Here is a 17,139-nt window from a genome sequence, read left to right as displayed (position 1 = left end):
GAGGAGGGGAAAAGGCGAGGGTAAAAATTAGCAAAAAAAAAAAAAAAGAAAAGAAGAAAAAAAGGGAAAAAAAAAAAAAAAAGAAAAACCTTGGAGTGGCGGAAAAAAAAAAAAAGACCCCAAAAAGTCCAGATGCTCTGGCTCTCGCTCGCTTGCAAGGCAAAGCCACACACACCAGAAGGGAGAAAAAAAAAAAAAAGAAGAAGAAAAAAAGAAAAAAAAAAAAAAAAGGGGGGGGGGGAAGAAAGAAAGAAAAAAGAAAAAAAAAATGAGCGAGATTAAAAAAAAAAAGTTCAAAAAAATCTTAAAATAATTCAGCCGCGAGCTGGAGAGATGGAAGAATTAAATAGCTGTATATATGTATCTACACACACGCAGCGAGCCGGTTCGGTTTATAGCTCTATCTCTACATATATATAAATATCTCCCTATAAATACAGATCTCTCGCGACGCCGCTTATTTGGGAGCCCCAGACTTTTCACCAGACTTCTGTAGAGAGAGAGGAAAAAAAAAAAAAAAAAAAAAAAAAAAAAAAAAGAGGGAGGCAGGGCTGCTGGGCAAAGCCCCTCTGCACTGTTCGCTTTGAGGCAAAAGAAAGTCAAATGTGTGTTTATATAGAGGCGGGGAAGCCGGGGCTGGGCCGGCCGCCAGCGCCGCTGCTCCCCCCGCGCCCCCACCCGCACTTCAGAGGCTCGGGGGGGCCGGGCCGGCCCGGGGGACGCGGCGCTGGAGCGTGCGAGCCCTGGCGAGGAGCCCGCGGCTCGGTCACGCCGCTCTGCTCGGCCTCATCCTCCTCCTCTTTCTCCTCCTCTTCTCCTCCTCCTCCTCCTCCTCCGCCGCCGCCGCTGCTCCTTCCCCGCCGCCGGCCTGCGGAGAGACGAGCGCGGCTCAGCCCCGCCGCCCCCCGCCCGGCGCCCCCCGCCCGGGTTAACCCTTGGCGAGGCGCTCCCGGCATCGGCGCCCTTCGCCACCCCACGGGTGCCCTTCGCCACCCTATCGATCCCCTTCGCCACCCCACGGGTGCCCTTCGCCACCCTATCGATCCCCTTCGCCACCCCATGGGTGCCCTTCGTCACCCCCATCGATCCCCTTCGCCACCCCACGGGTGCCCTTCGTCACCCCCATCGATCCCCTTTGCCACCCTATCGATCCCCTTTGCCACCCCACCGCCCCCCTTCGCCACCCCATCGCCTCCCTTTGCCACCCCATGGGTGCCCTTCGCCACCCTATCGATCCCCTTCGCCACCCTATCGATCCCCTTCGCCACCCCACGGGTGCCCTTCGCCACCCCCATCGATCCCCTTCGCCACCCTATCGATCCCCTTCGCCACCCCACGGGTGCCCTTCGCCACCCTATCGATCCCCTTCGCCACCCTATCGATCCCCTTCGCCACCCCATGGGTGCCCTTCGCCACCCCCATCGATCCCCTTCGCCACCCCCATCGATCCCCTTCGCCACCCCCATCGATCCCCTTCGCCACCCTATCGATCCCCTTCGCCACCCCACGGGTGCCCTTCGCCACCCCATGGGTGCCCTTCGCCACCCTATCGATCCCCTTTGCCACCCCATCGATCCCCTTCGCCACCCCCATCGATCCCCTTCGCCACCCCCACCGGGTCCGCTCCTCAGCCCCCCCATGCTCTCAGTGATCCCCCCGGCGAGGGTCGCCCCGATATTTAATCCTCGGTTGTCGCCCCGATATTTAATCCTCGGTTGTCGCCCCGATATTTAATCCGGGATTGCTTCTCCTCGCCACAACCCCCCCGGTATTTAATCCTCGGTTGTCCCCCCAACACTAAATCCGTGATCGTTTTCCCCTCGCCAAAACCCCCCATTATTTAATCCCCTTGGAATTGTGTCCCCCCTCCCCAATATTTAACCCTCCATCATTTTGTCCCGGAAAAAATCCCCCCCACACCCCATTTAACCCTTGATCATTTCCCCCTCTCCCAATATTTAATCCTTGATTATTTCCCCTATAAGAGGCTCCCCCCAGTATTTAATTCTTGATTAACCCCCCCCAGTATTTAACCCTTGATCACTCCCCCCTTGCCACAACCCCCCCAATATTTAATCCCTGGTCCCCCCCGAATCTAACCCTCAACCACTTCCCCCCAATATTTGATCCCTGTTTAATTTCCCCCATAATGATCCCCCCCGATATTTAACCCTTCACAGCTCTCCCTCCCACCACCCCCCCGATATTTCTCCCCCAGTCACCCCTCCCTTGCAAGCATTCCCTCTTCCAGTGAGACCCCCACAATATTTAACCCTTAACTCTTCCCCCCCATTAATCCCCCCCTTTTCAATGACCCTCCCCCCAATTTACCCCCTGATTATTCTCCCCTGGCAGGGATTTACCTCTCTGCCCCCACCCAGGCACAGATTTACCCCCACGCCTGACATGAATTCACCCCAAGCACTGATTTTTTTCCCTCCTTTCCCAATAATTTCTGCCTCTCTACTGATATTGCCCTTCCCTAATTCCCTCCTTGGAACGATTTCCCCCCTCCCTTGATGATCCTGACCCCCCTCCCTTTCCCCTGCCATTATTCCCCTGCTGATTTCCCCCCATTGCAGGGGTTTTCCCCCACAAGGATTTGGCCCCTTGCAACGGCCGCCCCCCGCCCCAAATTAATTCCCCCCTTGCATTAATCCTAAACCCCTCCCCTAATTACCAGAGGTAATTAACCCCGCAATGATTTCCTCGGTGCCCCCACGACGTTTGGGGGATCTGCTCTGGGCTGGGGGAGATTTTCCTGCTCCCCCTCCCCGCTGCTTCCCAGGCCAGGCTGGGTGTCCCCGCTTTTTCCAGGGGTGTTCCCATTGTCCAGGAGGCTCCAAGCCCCCCGGATTCCCTCTCTTCCCCCTCCCCAGGATGGCAGCAGGTACCGGGGCCGCCCGCTCGCAGCCGCTTTGGCCGAGCATTTGCTTCGGATTACAGGAAAAACAAAAGTTCTTTGAGTTCCCCCCTTCTCCTTCGCCCCCTCCTCGCCCCCCCGGCCCCCGGCTGGGCCGAGTCTGTTCCCGGTGGGATCGCGGAGCGCCGGGAAGAGGGGGCCGAGCACCCCTGAGGAGTAGGGGGTGTCCCCTCATCCCTGTTTTTGGGGTGACCCCAGGGGGAGCCAGGCTGGAGCCCCTTCCCTGGATCCCCTCATTCCCGCCTCCTTGGATATCCAGCCCCGCTCCCCTTTTTTTTTCCCGGTGTATCCCTGTCCGGAGAACCCCCCCATGGCATCCCATGGGAATTCCCACCACCGCCACGGCGCATCCCGGTGCGGGAACCCCTCCCGTGCCCCAGGCCCGTCCCCTCGGGCTGGGATCCCCCTCTGGAGCGGGGTTCCCTTCCCGGGGCTGGCGCATCCCGGGGCTGGAGCCCCCCCGAGCCCGGCCCGGCCCCGCGCCCCCCCCGGCACCGCCGCGCTCACTCCCGGCCCTGCGGCCCCACCCGGTGGCGGCCGCGGGCACTGCAGGAGGCGGCAGGTGGCCCCGGCCCCGTCCCCTCCCAATCCCGCCCCAATCCCGCCCCAATCCCGCCCCCATCCCGCCCCCTCCTCCCCCCCTCGGGTGTCCCTGGGCTCGGTCCCGTTCGCGTCTCCCAAGCATCTTCCCGGAACACCTTCCCAAAGCACCATCCCAAAGCTTCTTCCTGAATCTCCGGCCCAAAGCGCCTGATCCCACCCCCCAAAAAAACCTTCCGGGAACACCTTCCCAAAATACCTTCCCTAAATACCTTTCCAGAGTCTCTTCCCAAAGCGTCATCCCAAAATATTTGCCCAAAGTGGCTCCCAAAGCCCCTTCCCAAAGCGCCTCACGCTGTCCCAACTCCCCTTCCCTAAAGCGCTTCCCAAAACACCTTCCCAATCACCTTCCTGACGCCCCTTCCCAAATCACCTTCCTGACGCCCCTTCCCAAATCACCTTCCTGACGCCCCTTCCCAAATCACCTTCCTGACGCCCCTTCCCAAAGCATCTTCCCAAAATTCTTGCCCCAAGTGACTCTCAAAAGGATCTTCCCAAAACACCACCCCAAAGCCTCTTCCCAAAACCTCTTCCCAAAGCATCTTCCCCAAAGCATTTCCCCCAAGGATCTTCCTAAAACACCCGCTCCAAGCACCTCACACCTTCCCAAAATTGCCTTCCCCAAAAACCTTCCCAAAGCTTCCCAAAGACCCTTCCCGAAGCATCTTCCCAAAAATCCTGCTCAAAGCACCTCACGCCTTCCAGAAGCTCCTTCCCAAACCTCCTTCCCTAAATATCTTCCCAAAACCACCCCTGACTGCAGCACCGGCCCTGGAAAACACTCCCTGGAATTCCCAATGAGGAGGCCTTCCCTCCTCCTTCCTTTTCCATGGAAAACCCCATCCCCGGGATGCTCTTGGCAGCCCCAAAGCAGCAGAATTCCTGTCCTGAAATCTCCCATTTCTTTCCAAATGTGTGGAAAAGCCTCTCTGAAGGGCAGGGAAAGGGGCACGAGTGAGCCACCAGCACAGAATTCCATAGGAATTTTATGGAAATGGTTCCTGCTTCTTTTCCCGGTGCTGGAAATTCCGGGAGAAGGGGGAAGAGCCTAAAAAAACATCTGTGGGGTTTTAAGGGTTTCTCTTGGAGCAGATTCCCACCCTCTGGAGGTAAATCCAGGCTTTTCCAAGGTCAGAGGTGGCAGAGCTCAGACCAGGTGAGCGGGATGCAGCCACGGCATTCCCAACTTTCCATGGAGTCTGGGGAGTTTTGTCACCGTCCACAAACGAAGCCAAGGGGCCGGGAAATCACAGCTGGCGTGGGGAAGGCACCGGGGGAGCGACAATTCCCGAGCGGAGAGGGGCGATGGCACCACAGGAATTCCCATCGGGAATGGGAATGCCGGGATCTCATCCCCCCGCCCCCAGGATGCTGCAGTGGCTTTGGGGCTCAACCAGCTCCCAAATCCCGGGGTTCAATCCCGCTTTTCCCACGGGATTGGACCCCAGGGTCCAATTTTGCAACACAAACGGGATCCTGAATTTCTACCTTGGGAAAAACTGGGAATTTCGGTGCCAGGAGGGAACAACATTCCCATAGGAAAAGCTCCCTCCGGGCTCTCCCTCTGCCTGGGCCCTACCGCACCAAAATTCCCTTTGCTTCCCAAATTCCCTGGGATTTCCCGTGCCCAGAGCGGGCAACGCTCTCCCTGCAGCTCCTAAAAATTCCAGCGCTGTTCGATTCCAGCTGGAGAGAGCAGCAGAGAGTCCCGGAGGTTCCGGCCGGCGCAGCATTCCCGGGATATCCTCATTCCCAGGGAACATGGGGGGGCTCTGCCTTCCCGGCTCACCCCAGGAGAGGTGCTGGAGTTGCTCCCTGCACACAGGAACTCCCTGCGGGAATTTTCCTTCCCTGTTTTCCGCTCCCTGGCGGAGGCAGCTGCACCCCCTCGGCCGCACGGACGGATTGGATTCCCTGAGAAAATTCCAGAGGCGCTCCCAGGTAATATTTAATTTTAATTCCTTTTTTTTGTTGGGTATTTTTCCCAAAGGAATAATCCCTTCTAAAATCAACGTTTATTTTTCTCCCTGTCCGAGGCTTCCTCACATCCCTTCCCTTTTTTGTTTTACACTCTGATCCCCCTTTCCTTATCCAGGCAAAACATTCCCGAATCTGGAAGAGCTTGGAATGAACAGGTGAAATTTTCAGCGTTCGTGTCTCACTCGATGACTTTTTTTTTTTTTGGCCTCATCCCATTTTTAATTGAGAATATGTCATTAAAAAAACTCCCAATTCATCCAAATATCTTTCATTTTCCAGCCGGGATTCCCTGCTAGTGATCCATTAGGAATGTCGATCCCGGTTTTTTTTCAGTCTGATTGTGGGGTTTATTCCCATTAATTAATATTCCTGATAACACTTTCATGACTGATTTAATAATTGGGATTTAATAATTGGGATTTAATAATTGGGATGCACCACGAGCTCCTTTCCCGCCCTCATCCACCTGCACAGGTGAAGCTCAGAATGGCAGAATCCATGGAATTCTACATTCCAGAGGAATCCCAGCTCCAGCCCCTTTGGAATTGAACCACTGCCCCTTCCAGGCCGATAACGAGGAGGGAGGAAAACCCCACCCCAATCCTGCTGTGAAAATCAGGGAATTCCAGATTGGAAGTGACCTTAAATATCCCATCCCAAGCCCGTGCCATGGGCAGGGACAACTTCCACCATCCCAGGGATTTCAACCCAAAAATATTTCATTTTTACAACTAATCCCGCAATTTCATTGAATTGTTGCTCCCAAATCTCCAACCGGAATTTTTTGCAGCCAAACCCTCCTCTGGAATTTTTGCATCCAAACTTTCAACCTGGATTTTTTTTTGCAGCCAAACTTCCAGCTGGAATTTTTTTTGCACCCAAGCCCCCAACTGGAATTTTTTGCAGCCAAGTTCCAATTCCTTTTCCTTACCCCCCAAACTTCCCGATCAAGTTTTGCTCCTTCCTCAATTTTGCTCTTTCCACCCCCCCCCCACCTCCCCCAAATTCTGCCGGGGCCTCGGGAGCCGCTTCTCCCGCTGGGAGCAGAATTCCACCACTTCCCCCCGCTGGGAATAGGCCCTCATTCCTGGTTTGGGGCTCCGCTTCCCAAAATATTTTTCAAACCAGGCGCCTTTCCAGCCCTGCACTGAAATTTGGGAATTGTCATCACTGCTTTTTCCACCCTCTGGATGAACAAACAACCACCACCCCCTTGGGCAGCAGAAATCCCGCGGGAAGGGGCGCGGATATTCCGGGATTTTGGGAGCGATTGGCTGCCGCGGCTCCCGCTTCTCCAAATCCCATCTGGAAAAATCCCTGGGAAGAAAATCCGGATTCTTTTTGCCACTCACCCAACCTCCAAGTCCAAGTTGGCCCTGGCGGCCGCTCCCCACTCCCGGGAAAACTCGGAGCGTTTTATAGCGTGGGAGCCGGGGTGGTCCCCGCCCACAGGGGGAAAGTGCCACTGGAAAATGAGGATTCCCAAGGATTTAGGGATGATGGCAATGTCAAGCTTCCCCCCTCCTCCAGAGCCTCCGGCCCGGTTCTGCCTCAGCTCCATCACCCCGCTCCCAAAATCCCGCTTTTTCAATTCCAAATGCTCCAAGAGATTCCTCAGCAGGGGCTCCTCCACTTTCACCCCCTGCAGGAGCAGATCCTGGGGCTTTTCCCTCCTTTTCCTATTTTTTTCCTTCTTTTTTTCCCCTCTTCTTTTCCCTCTTTTTTTCCTTCCTCTTTTCCTTCTTTATCTTCTTTTTTTTATTATTGTTTTCCCTTTCTTTCCCCCCTCATTTTGTCCCTTCTTTTCCTTATTTTTCTTTATCCCTTTTTTCCCTATTTCCCCTTTTCTTTCTTCTTTTTCCCCCTCCTTTTCTCCCTTCTTTTCCTCCTTTCCTCCTTTATTTTTTTCCTTATTTCCCCTTCATTTTCTCCCTTCTTTTTATTCTTTATTTTCCCCTTCATCTCTCCCTACTTTTCCTTCTCCTTTTTATCCTTTATCTTCTTTTCCCTTCATTATTTTATCACTTCCCCCTTCTTTTCTCTTCTTTCCTCCCTCATTTTTCTTCTTTTTCTCTCCCCTTTTCTCTCATTTTTCCCCCTCTATTTTCCCCTTTCCCCCCTCTTATTTTCCCCTTTTTCCCTTTTTATTTTCCCCCCTTTTTTCCCCTTCTTCCCCCCCTCTTTTTTTTCCCTTTTTTTTTGGTTTTTTTTTCTGAAAAGCCTCCGAAACCCAAATGTTTCTGCCCGCAGTTTATCAAATTACATTTGGGGACAAAGAGCTAAAGTGCATTTTCTTGAGGGCTTTGACAACTGGGGGAGCCAGCAAGGAAATGAAAAGAATGACAGAAAACCAAAGGCTTTTGTCGGATGCAGATCGGGAAAAGCCGCCCTTGGGGGGGCCCTTTCTTTCTGTTTTCCTTGGATTTGCTTCCCACTTTCTTTTCCCAGGTGTTAAACTCGGGGCTGTGGGAAAAGCAAGGAAAATCCCTTTGGGTTGGGGCGGGGGGGAGGGATGTTAAATGTTCAATTTGAGGTTTTTTCCGGGTTTTTTCGGTTTGTTTTGTTTTTAACAAAATGCCAGTGTTTCAAAGGAAAATGAAGCCCCTTTGGAAATGTGAAGCTCCGAGATAATGACCGGATCGCTCCACGACTGGATGGGAACAGGTGATTTTTTTTCCTTCCTTTCTTGTTCCCATCTGTCCTTTGTTCCATAGGAGACCGAGGAGAGACAGAAACGAGATCGGTTTGATATTCCCCCTTTCTGTGCATCCGCCTCTTCCCGAGGAACGGGGACGCGGCTTGGGCCCGCTCCAGGCGCCGGCAGAGGGGGGATGCCGGCGGAGCCACGGATAAAACCTCAAGAAAATCCCAAGAAACCCCCAAACCTCAACTTTTGATCTCTTAAAAAGCCAAAAGTGGCCGGGTTGGGGCTGCTCCGACCCCGAGCTCCGGATGGGCCCTCGGGAAGCTGCTCCAGGGACACCCTCGGGGTTATCCCAACCCAATTTATCCCCGTTCCCAAACCCTTTTCCTGCATTTTTTGGCCACTCTCAGCCCCTCTCCTCCCCAAAATCCATCAATTCCTCCTCCAAACCCAACCCCAAGGCAATAACCCAGTGGCCAAAAGCCCCTCGGAGCATCCCAAATTCCCGGCTGAAATCCCCATGGGAGCTGCCCAGAGAAAGTTTTGAGCTTCTGTTCCCTTTTCTTTCCCCAGTCAGGAGAATTTTGCAGGATTTGCTCCTCACTTCTGGGTCGGATGAGCGGGGATGGAACTGGGAATATTTTCTGTGCCTGATCCCAGCCATGCAGAGTTTCTCCTTAAGGTCTCCTCGTTTGGAATTCTCCTCAGGAAGAAGAGATCCTTTTCCTGAGTATCCTCTTCTTTTTTTTTAATTTTAAAATCTATTTCTTTCAGATCATTTCTTTTATCTCCCTTCCTCTGCCAGCCATTCCCAAAAAAATCGCTTTTAAATCCCAACCTGTCAGCACGGCCTGGGATTTATCCTGGTTTTCCAAACAAACTTCCTTATTTCTAATAAAAATTCTGCTACCAGCAAAGCCAAATTTCAGACCTTTTTCCAACCCATCTGGCTTTTCCCTGGCCTGGATCTCCTGCTAATTCCCCAAAAAAAGGGTGGGATGTGAGGCGTTTGTGCATCCTTACAAGACTCCAGCCTCTGTTCTCCTCCAGGCCATGGAGAAAATTCCAAAGGCACAACAAGAACCATCTTCCCCCACTCTGGAAGGAAAAGAAGCCCCAGGGAGGTTTCTTCCTTCATTCCCAACACAAAATTCCCGGGAATGCGGGACCACGAGGGATCCACGGATATTTTTAAAAATGGGAATTTGGAGTTGTTGTTAAAACATTATTTACATCCCAAATATTTGAGCATAAATCTGGATAAGGAGGCAGTTCCAAGGACCCACAGAATGGGAATATCCCAATATTTCCTCTCTCCCAGACCAGGATTTCCTCTCTGCGAAGGGGGCTGGGATTGATCCCGTTATCCCGAAGTTTCATCCTTCTCCCTGCACTGAAGATTCCCACCTGCTCCCTTTCCACCTCTCTGCTCCTGCCCCTCTTCCCAACCCATCTCAAAACCCTTGGAAAAAGAGGTTTTAGAACCTACTGGGGAAACAGGGAAAAGGGGGGAGAAAAGGAAAGAAAGGAACCAAACCAAGCCCCAAACGCCAACTGCATCCAGAAGAAATTCCATGTGGGATTTGCTGCCGAAGTGAAGGGTTTGGTGCCCTTGAGACCAGTCCAGGGCTCCTCCTTCCTCAAGGACTCCCGAAATTCCCCTTTTCCCTTCGGGATCTTTTTAAAATTCCTTTCTTTTGGCTCAAACAGCCAAAATTTCCACACCCACCCCCCCCCCCCCCCCGCCCCAGCCTTCAGCACCTCCATCCCACAGCCCAGGGAGCCTTAAAAACAGGGAAAAACCACTGGGATGAGGCCCTGGACCAAGGATGTCACCCTGAGGTGGCCCAGAAAAGCGGGATTGGGAAGGGATGGGAGCTCGTTCCATGTGGAATATGCAGGATTTTTATCAAAGCAAGAAGGGATTTTCTTCTCCATTCCCAGAAAAAGAGAGGGAAGTTTGTGATGGAGGGAAGATTTGGGGAAGAGGAAGAAAACAGCAGTTTTCAGAACCGTTTTTTCCTGGTTTTGGGAAATTTGGGGAAGTTTGGGGGAGTTTTCCACTTCCCTTGAGGATGTGGAATGAAGCGGAAAGCACCACAGCTCCGTTCCTTCCCAAAATCCCCTTTCCATCAGAACAACTCTGCATCTTCCAAACTGCTCACGGGGACCTCGTGGTCCCAAGGAAACGCAGCGGCCGCGTGGAAATCCACGGAATAAATCAGGATGCCACTCCTGGGTGATGCCGGCTCCAAGTGCTCCTCCACGTCCCGAAACACACGGGGAAGGTTCCTCCAGCTCATCCTTAGGGATCTCTGAGTTCCAGGGAGGTTTTCCCGTTCCTCTCCCAGAGTTTAGTTCTCCTTTAAGGACAAATTACTGAAACTTTCCTTCCTTTTGGGAAAACTGCCTTAAAATCAAAATCAATCCATGCTCCCAGTTAAAAACCAGGGAAGTAAATCCATATTTAGTTTGAGCCGTTTTCAGGATGTCTACAAGGCAAAACTCATTTTCCTACATGGAATGGCCCAGATTGGTGATGGGAAGAGAAATCAGCAGGTTTTTCTAGGAGGTAAAACCCCATTTTCCTGCATGGAATATCCTGGATTGAGGACGGGAAGGGAAATTAGGAATTTAAGGAATAAGGGGGGTGCTGGTGTGGGATAACCAGGAGGTGTTGCCCCCCCTTTGAGCATCCTCAACCCGAATAAATCCCCAACCGAGCCTCAAACAACCCACATGAGGAGACCCCAAGACGAATCCTTTGCCCAGCGATTTCCAGGGCTCTGGGATCCGGGATCTGGGCAGGAAGTTGTTAATATTTGGGAACGAGGAGGTACCTGCTCCTCCTCGCACAGAACCCCTCCGCCAAAGCTCATTTGCATTCATTAAGAGCCCGGGGTGATTAGCACAGCCCTCCCCCCCTCGCCCGCCCGTGAAAGGTCCCTCTCTCCCGCCGGAGCTCCAGGGATCGAGGCCGATCGGGTGACAGAGCAAAGAATTCGCTCTGAAAGAAGATTCATCCCCAGGGTCCGGCGCGGAGGCCTCGGCAGAGGCGGCTCCGTGCGGATTTGGGAGGCTCTGCTCCGCCGGGATGCGTCCACGTTATCCCAGCAGCTCCTGCCGCTGCCCGTGGAGCGGGAGATGGGGACGATTCCCAGGATGATCAGGAATGTTATCCCTCGTGTTCTGTCCTTCCTGCCTTGGCGGGGGAGATGGGGCCTTGATGTTGGCATGAGTTGAATGTCCACTTCCTGGGGCCATTCCCATCTCCCTGAGGCCATTCCCGTCCCCCTGAGGGTCTCCAAGAGGGCCAAGATGCTCTCCCAGACAGGTTTCCCAATCCTGTCCCTCCAAGGATCACGCCAGGAATTTCTCCTTGGATTTTGGTCTAAACTCCGCACCCAAAGTCATCCTGAAGGTGAGATCAGTGTCCCAAAACCTCCTCCACTTGGATCCCAGTTGGACACAGCCTCCTGAGCAGGAGGATGAAGAAAATCCCGGTGAGGGATCACGGGCAGGCCCTCAGGGGCACCTGCTGGGCATCCCGTGGGCTCCCTCCCATTCCAGAGGGCATCCATTAGATGCCAAGAGATCTGCTCTGATGGATGCTGGAATTTTCGGAGCTGCTGGTGGCTTTTGGAGGCATTTGGAGCCCAAACCTGAAGCCTCCGGTCATTCCATGAATGTTTGACTGCCAGCACTTGGCTCCCAGGAGCATCCAACACTGGGGTATCCTCTGGAAGGGAGAGGAGAGCTCCCGCTTGGGAAACCTGGCTGGGAGAGTGTCCCAAAGAACATACTGGAACTCCTGGAGACCACCAAGGGAGACAGGGAATGCCCACGGGAGCAGACGCTCTTTGGATGCTCAACTCAAGCCAACACACACCCTCCATCTCCCCTGGTTTTAAATCCCACACCTGGGTTTAAAGCCAGATCCTGATCCCAAATTTCCAGATCCCAACGTGGGTGTGGGACCAGGGATGGACCCTTGGACACTCAGCGCCCCTGGATCAGGATGGGAATTGCCACCGGTGCTCCCCGCTCGGGCTCAGCACCAGGATAACCACAAAGCACAACTGCCCAGGGATGGGGGATTTGAAACCAGATCCTAATCCCGCATTTCCCGGTCCCAACGTGGGTGGGGGACTGAGGATGGACCCGCGGACACTCATCCTCCGGGATCAGGGGTGGGAATTGCCACCGGTGCTCCTTGCTCAGATTCAGTGCTGGGATACTCACAAAGGCTGGAGAGGATGGGCTGGCACTTCCAGGGATGGGCTGGCACTTCCCGGGAAGGATCCCAATGCTCCGAGCTGCCGTAAAATCCCCGGCATGTCCCTGTCCCGCTCCATTGTCCACCTCTGGCACGAGACGGTTCTCATTAAGGCCCGCAATTGATCTCCTGGCTTTGAAGGAAACAAGAAAGGAGGAACAAATCCAACGGGATCCTCCTTCCTCCGGCCCAGGGGAACAAATCTGGCTTTAATTTCTTTTCCTTTTGTCGTTCCAGTCGGGATTTCACTTTAACGACGCTGCCTTCCCCATCCCTCTCCTTCTGCTCCTCGAGAAACCAGGACGTCCCCTCTGCTTTCCATGTTCCCTCCCTTTGTTCTCCACGGTTGATTTATGAAAGGACTTTTCCCTCCCCAAATCCTTCATTTTGGGAGTCAAGGACCCCCAAAATCGGTGGTTCCCACCCCGGAGTTCAGAAGAGCCGTGCTGGGGCTTGCTCAGATGTTCCTGACTGGCTCTAAATATTCCAGCTCCTCTGGGAAGGTGCCGGAGGGCCACACCTTTGGAGCCATCCTTTGGGAAGGAGCTGCGGATTGATGCTCCTGGATGGTTTTGATTTCCACTTCTTCCTGGAGAAAAGCCACTCCAGCTCTGGAATAATTCACCCCCAAGCAGGTAGGAAGAGGGATCCAGTGGGATTGATTTCTCCGGGGGATTCAATCCTGCGTGGAAGCCCCGTGGAAAACCTGGGAGAGATGATGAAAGTCACCTCCCTTCCCTGACCTCGCTGGCGCAAATCCCAGCGGCGCCCGCAGAGAAGCTGCTCCGAGGCAACGTGATGATGGCACCTGGAAAAAAAAGCAAGGATTTCGGGATTAAGGTGGGAAAAGGCATGGAGCATAATGGTCTTTTAATCAGCAAAGAGACCCAACTCCAGGTCTTTTAAGCAGAAAATGTTTTTTTTTTATTTTTTCACTTGGCACAGGCATCAAAAAGTTATTAAAAGGGCCTGGTTAAATATCTCATTAATGAAGATGAACGAGGCCCCAGATTTGTTTTTAAACACTTCAAAGCCGTTTTTTTTCTGACCTCCCAAAGTGTGAGTGTGGAGGGGATCGCAGCGCCTTCAAATGTTCCTTATTTCTGGAATTTTACAGCAGCTTTAACAGATTTCAGTGCCGGAGCTGCTGCTGCTCACCCTAGGAGGGAGAGCTCAGGCTGGGAGATGAGGAAAATCCATCTGGTGATGCAGGAACCCCCCAGGGATCTGAGGGGCTGCTCTGCACATCCCAACGCTCCATCCCATGGGAGATGCTTACGGTGGGATTGAACCAGCTCCCTCCTGCTGGGAGCACATGGGAGAACCCGGGAAGGAACAGCTCCAGGGGATGAGGGATCTCAGCCCCCAAAAATCCCAGCTGGTGCTGCCCCGCATGGAAAACTGGGAAGGAGGCAGGTTATCCCACCATCCCAGTCTGGGACAAGACTGGCCTTAGAATCATGGAATGGTTTGGGATGGAAGGGACTTTAAAGATGATCCAGTTCCCTCCCCATCCATGGGCAGGGACACCTCCCACTATCCCAGCTGGATCCAAGCCCCAGTGTCCAGCCTGGCCTTGGGCATTCCCAGGGATCCAGGGGCAGCCCCAGCTGCTCTGGCAATTCCAGCCCAGCCCCTCCCCACCCTCCCAGCCAGCAATTCCTTCCCAAATCCAATCTAAATCTCCCCTATGCCAGTTTAAAGCCATCACCCTTTGTCCTGGGACCAGGTCAAAGGGGGTGAGCTCCGAACTCTTATTAATGAGGCCAAACCTTCAGGCTGCCCCACAAATCCCCAACCCCAAGCCAAAAGAATCCTGAGCCCCAAAACCAAAATATCCCGGAATCTTGAGCCCAAAAAAAAACATCCCAGAATCCTGAGCCCCAAAATAAAAAACACCCCAGCTCCTGCCAAGGCCGGGAATGGGAGGAGCCTGGTTTCAGATGGGTTTTTGATACACAGCCCCAGAGAAGCTCCTGGGTGCCTTATTTGAAGAAGGATGGCATTAAAATCACCCTCCCCATTACCCGACACTAATGGGGCTCAGTGCATTATTCCTATCAAAGTGCAATTTGCATTTACAAAGGGATCCCGGGAAGTGATGGATGGGGAAGGAATGGAGAAAGCCTTGTAAAGCCGAGCGTGCTCACGGTGGAGGAACTTCCCGGCACCAGGCGGTTTTCCCTACACCTTCCCCTCCACCCCACAGCCCGTGACGTCGGCTGAAATGAACATTCCGGCCCTCGCCTTTCACCCCGCAGCCCATCAATAAAAGCTGGAAGAGCTGGAGGAGTGGGAATACTCATTTATCTTCATTAGGACTCTGGCCAGCTCCTCTGATCACCACGTCGGCGTCACCGGGGAGAGAAAAGCTACTGTTCCTTTTTCCCTGGATTCCCGGCCCACACAGCCGAGCAAAGGGCTGGGATCCCACTCAGCACCTGCCCTGGGCGGAGGGAGAAATGGGATTTTGGGGGGATTCCCCTTCTCTCTGCTCCTTCACGGAAGCAGAGCTCCGGGAGAGCAGTGGGGAGAGACAAGGAGAAAGCAAATTAATGCCAGGAGTTCCCATCAGGGAGGGAGATTAAAGAGGAGGAGCCCTGCTAGACAGGCAGAAGGGGGAATGGGAGACTCGGGAATGATCCCGTGCACGGCCTGGAGTTGGACTCGATGATCCCTGGGGTCCCTTCCCACTCAGCACATTCCATGACTCCGTGATCTGTGGCTCAAGGATCTTAAAGGGATAAAAAACGCTCTGGCCCCAAAGCTCAACCCCCATCCCAAATCCCCACATTTCCCACTTGCATCGCCTGTTTAGAGGTCCCGTTTTGGGCAAGGGGGATAATTTTGGGAAAAGCACTGCACTCCCCCTGCCCTTCCCAAGGTTTCCTCCCACGGACGCACGGAAAGTCCCCTCAAATCCCCTCCCAAGCCCCCTGCAAACCTTGCTGGGATGCTGAGGGACAGATCCAGGTGCTGCTGTCCTCAGGGATGTCACACATCCTCCCTGGACACTGTTGGAATGACTCCATTCCTGGGGTCACGGAATGACCACAGGGTTGGGTTCCAAATCCCTTCTGAAATCCGTCAGCAGCTCCCTGAAAATGCTTCCAGTGTCTGCCATCATCATCTGAATGACGTCACCTGGAATGGGACAACATCTTTGAGGAATCCCAGTGGAAAAGCGGCATCGGGACGCCGCTGCTGCCAGGGGGTGGGGTTCATCCCACCTGTGGGCACCCATAAACGAGGCGTCTGCTCCAGGATGGCTCTTTGGGATTCCCTGGGACTCTCGGAGACGGAGGCCTCTCCTCCCAAGATCGAGGGCTCAGAGGGGCAGGATCTGTCCTCCCATGGAAGTGACCATGCCTTGGGATGGGAGGAATCTCCTGGAAGTGCCTCATGGCCTGGCCCAGCCCAATTCCATGGCAGTGAAAAAAGATAAGGAGGGATGAACTTGGCTGATTGACTCCGGGCTGGGAAAAGGGAGACTGGAAAAATCCCTGGCTGAGCCAGGACATTCACTGGGAAGACACCAAGATTCCCAAACATTTCCCCCGGCTGGACACTGACATTTCACCTGTCCAGGCTTCCTCAGTCCCCTCACCCCGGCTTGGCCACCTGAAATCCCACAGATGAATCCCAGGTGGGAGAGTCACCTGGGAAAATTGCAGGGACCCAAAGCTGGGTGAGACGAATCCCTCATCCCCAAGCAGAGGAGGAAGCAGGATTTGGAGTCCTCAGAGCACCAACTTGCCAAGAATGAGGGAATTTGGCGTTCTTTCTTCTTATCGTAGTTTTGGGATCATTTTTCTCCAATGTCTTTCCCCCTTGATTTCATTTGGGGATCCTCAGCCGCACTCCAGGCTCCAGCCCCAGCTGAGGTGGCAAAAGTGTGGAGCCAGGGGTGACCCCTTAGCAAATCCCCCCTGGAGAGGGGCAAACGAATCCAGCAGGGAATTCTGGCACTAAAAATGACAGATTGGGAGCAGTGCTGCCCTCCCAGTGTTTTACAGGCTGCTCCCACAGGAGTTATTGCCTGGATTTTCCCTGGTTTATGGGATTAACAACCCCCTCAGCTCCGCCCTTCCCAACCCTCCCTGTGCCTGGTTAGGAGGTTTTTTTGTCTAATTACCCAAGCGACATCGTTAAGTCTCGCTCAGCCATCCTTGGCCAGATTTGGGCTCTGCTCTGGACTCACAAAAGGTCCCCAGGCCTGAAAAACGTCCAAATCACAGCAGAAATTTGCAAAAGGTCCTTTTTGTACCTAAAGCCCACCTCAGGATCTGAGGAATGGGAAAGAACAAACAAAAAAACCTCCTTTTCCTCCCACCTGCCCTTGTCCTGCCAAATGCACAAGGACACCACAGATTTTCATGGCCTGGAATTGGGTCTGGGATGCCCATGCTGGGGTTGGATCCATGATCCTGTGGGTCCCTTTCCAACTTGGGATATTCTGCAATTCCAGGATTCACAGAAACGAGGAGTTCTGTGCCTGTGCGGGACACAGGGAAGGAGGGACGGATGATGGACAGGGATACAAGGATGGGCAGAGCTTCCACCCCACCCCTCAGTGACAGAATCACAGAACAATTCCGGTGGAAACATCTCCCAGATCGTCGAGCCCAGCCACTGACCCAGCAGGGCCAAGGCCACCACATCCCCCTGAAGGCTTCACTCCGGCTCCCTCCCTGCCCTCCCGCCCGGCTCAGCTCT

The 17,139-nt window shown here is 53.7% G+C and overlaps 1 long non-coding RNA gene across 1 annotated transcript; it reads right to left on the bottom strand.

Annotated features, from left to right (window-relative positions):
- Positions 1-9,900: 9,900 nt before the first annotated feature.
- On the bottom strand, positions 9,901-16,539 carry LOC116444614. Its single transcript, XR_004240407.1, has 3 exons — positions 15,654-16,539; positions 15,368-15,567; positions 9,901-13,231 (listed from the first exon to the last, which is right to left on the bottom strand). It is a non-coding gene; the product is annotated as an uncharacterized LOC116444614 (long non-coding RNA).
- Between the last annotated feature and the right edge of the window lie 600 nt (positions 16,540-17,139).

Source organism: Corvus moneduloides, chromosome 5, assembly GCF_009650955.1.
Source record: "Corvus moneduloides isolate bCorMon1 chromosome 5, bCorMon1.pri, whole genome shotgun sequence".
In the NCBI taxonomy this organism is placed as follows: Eukaryota; Metazoa; Chordata; class Aves; order Passeriformes; family Corvidae; genus Corvus; species Corvus moneduloides.
The sequence above is the reverse complement of the archived record's forward strand: the minus strand, read 5'-3'. Positions and strand labels throughout refer to the sequence as shown.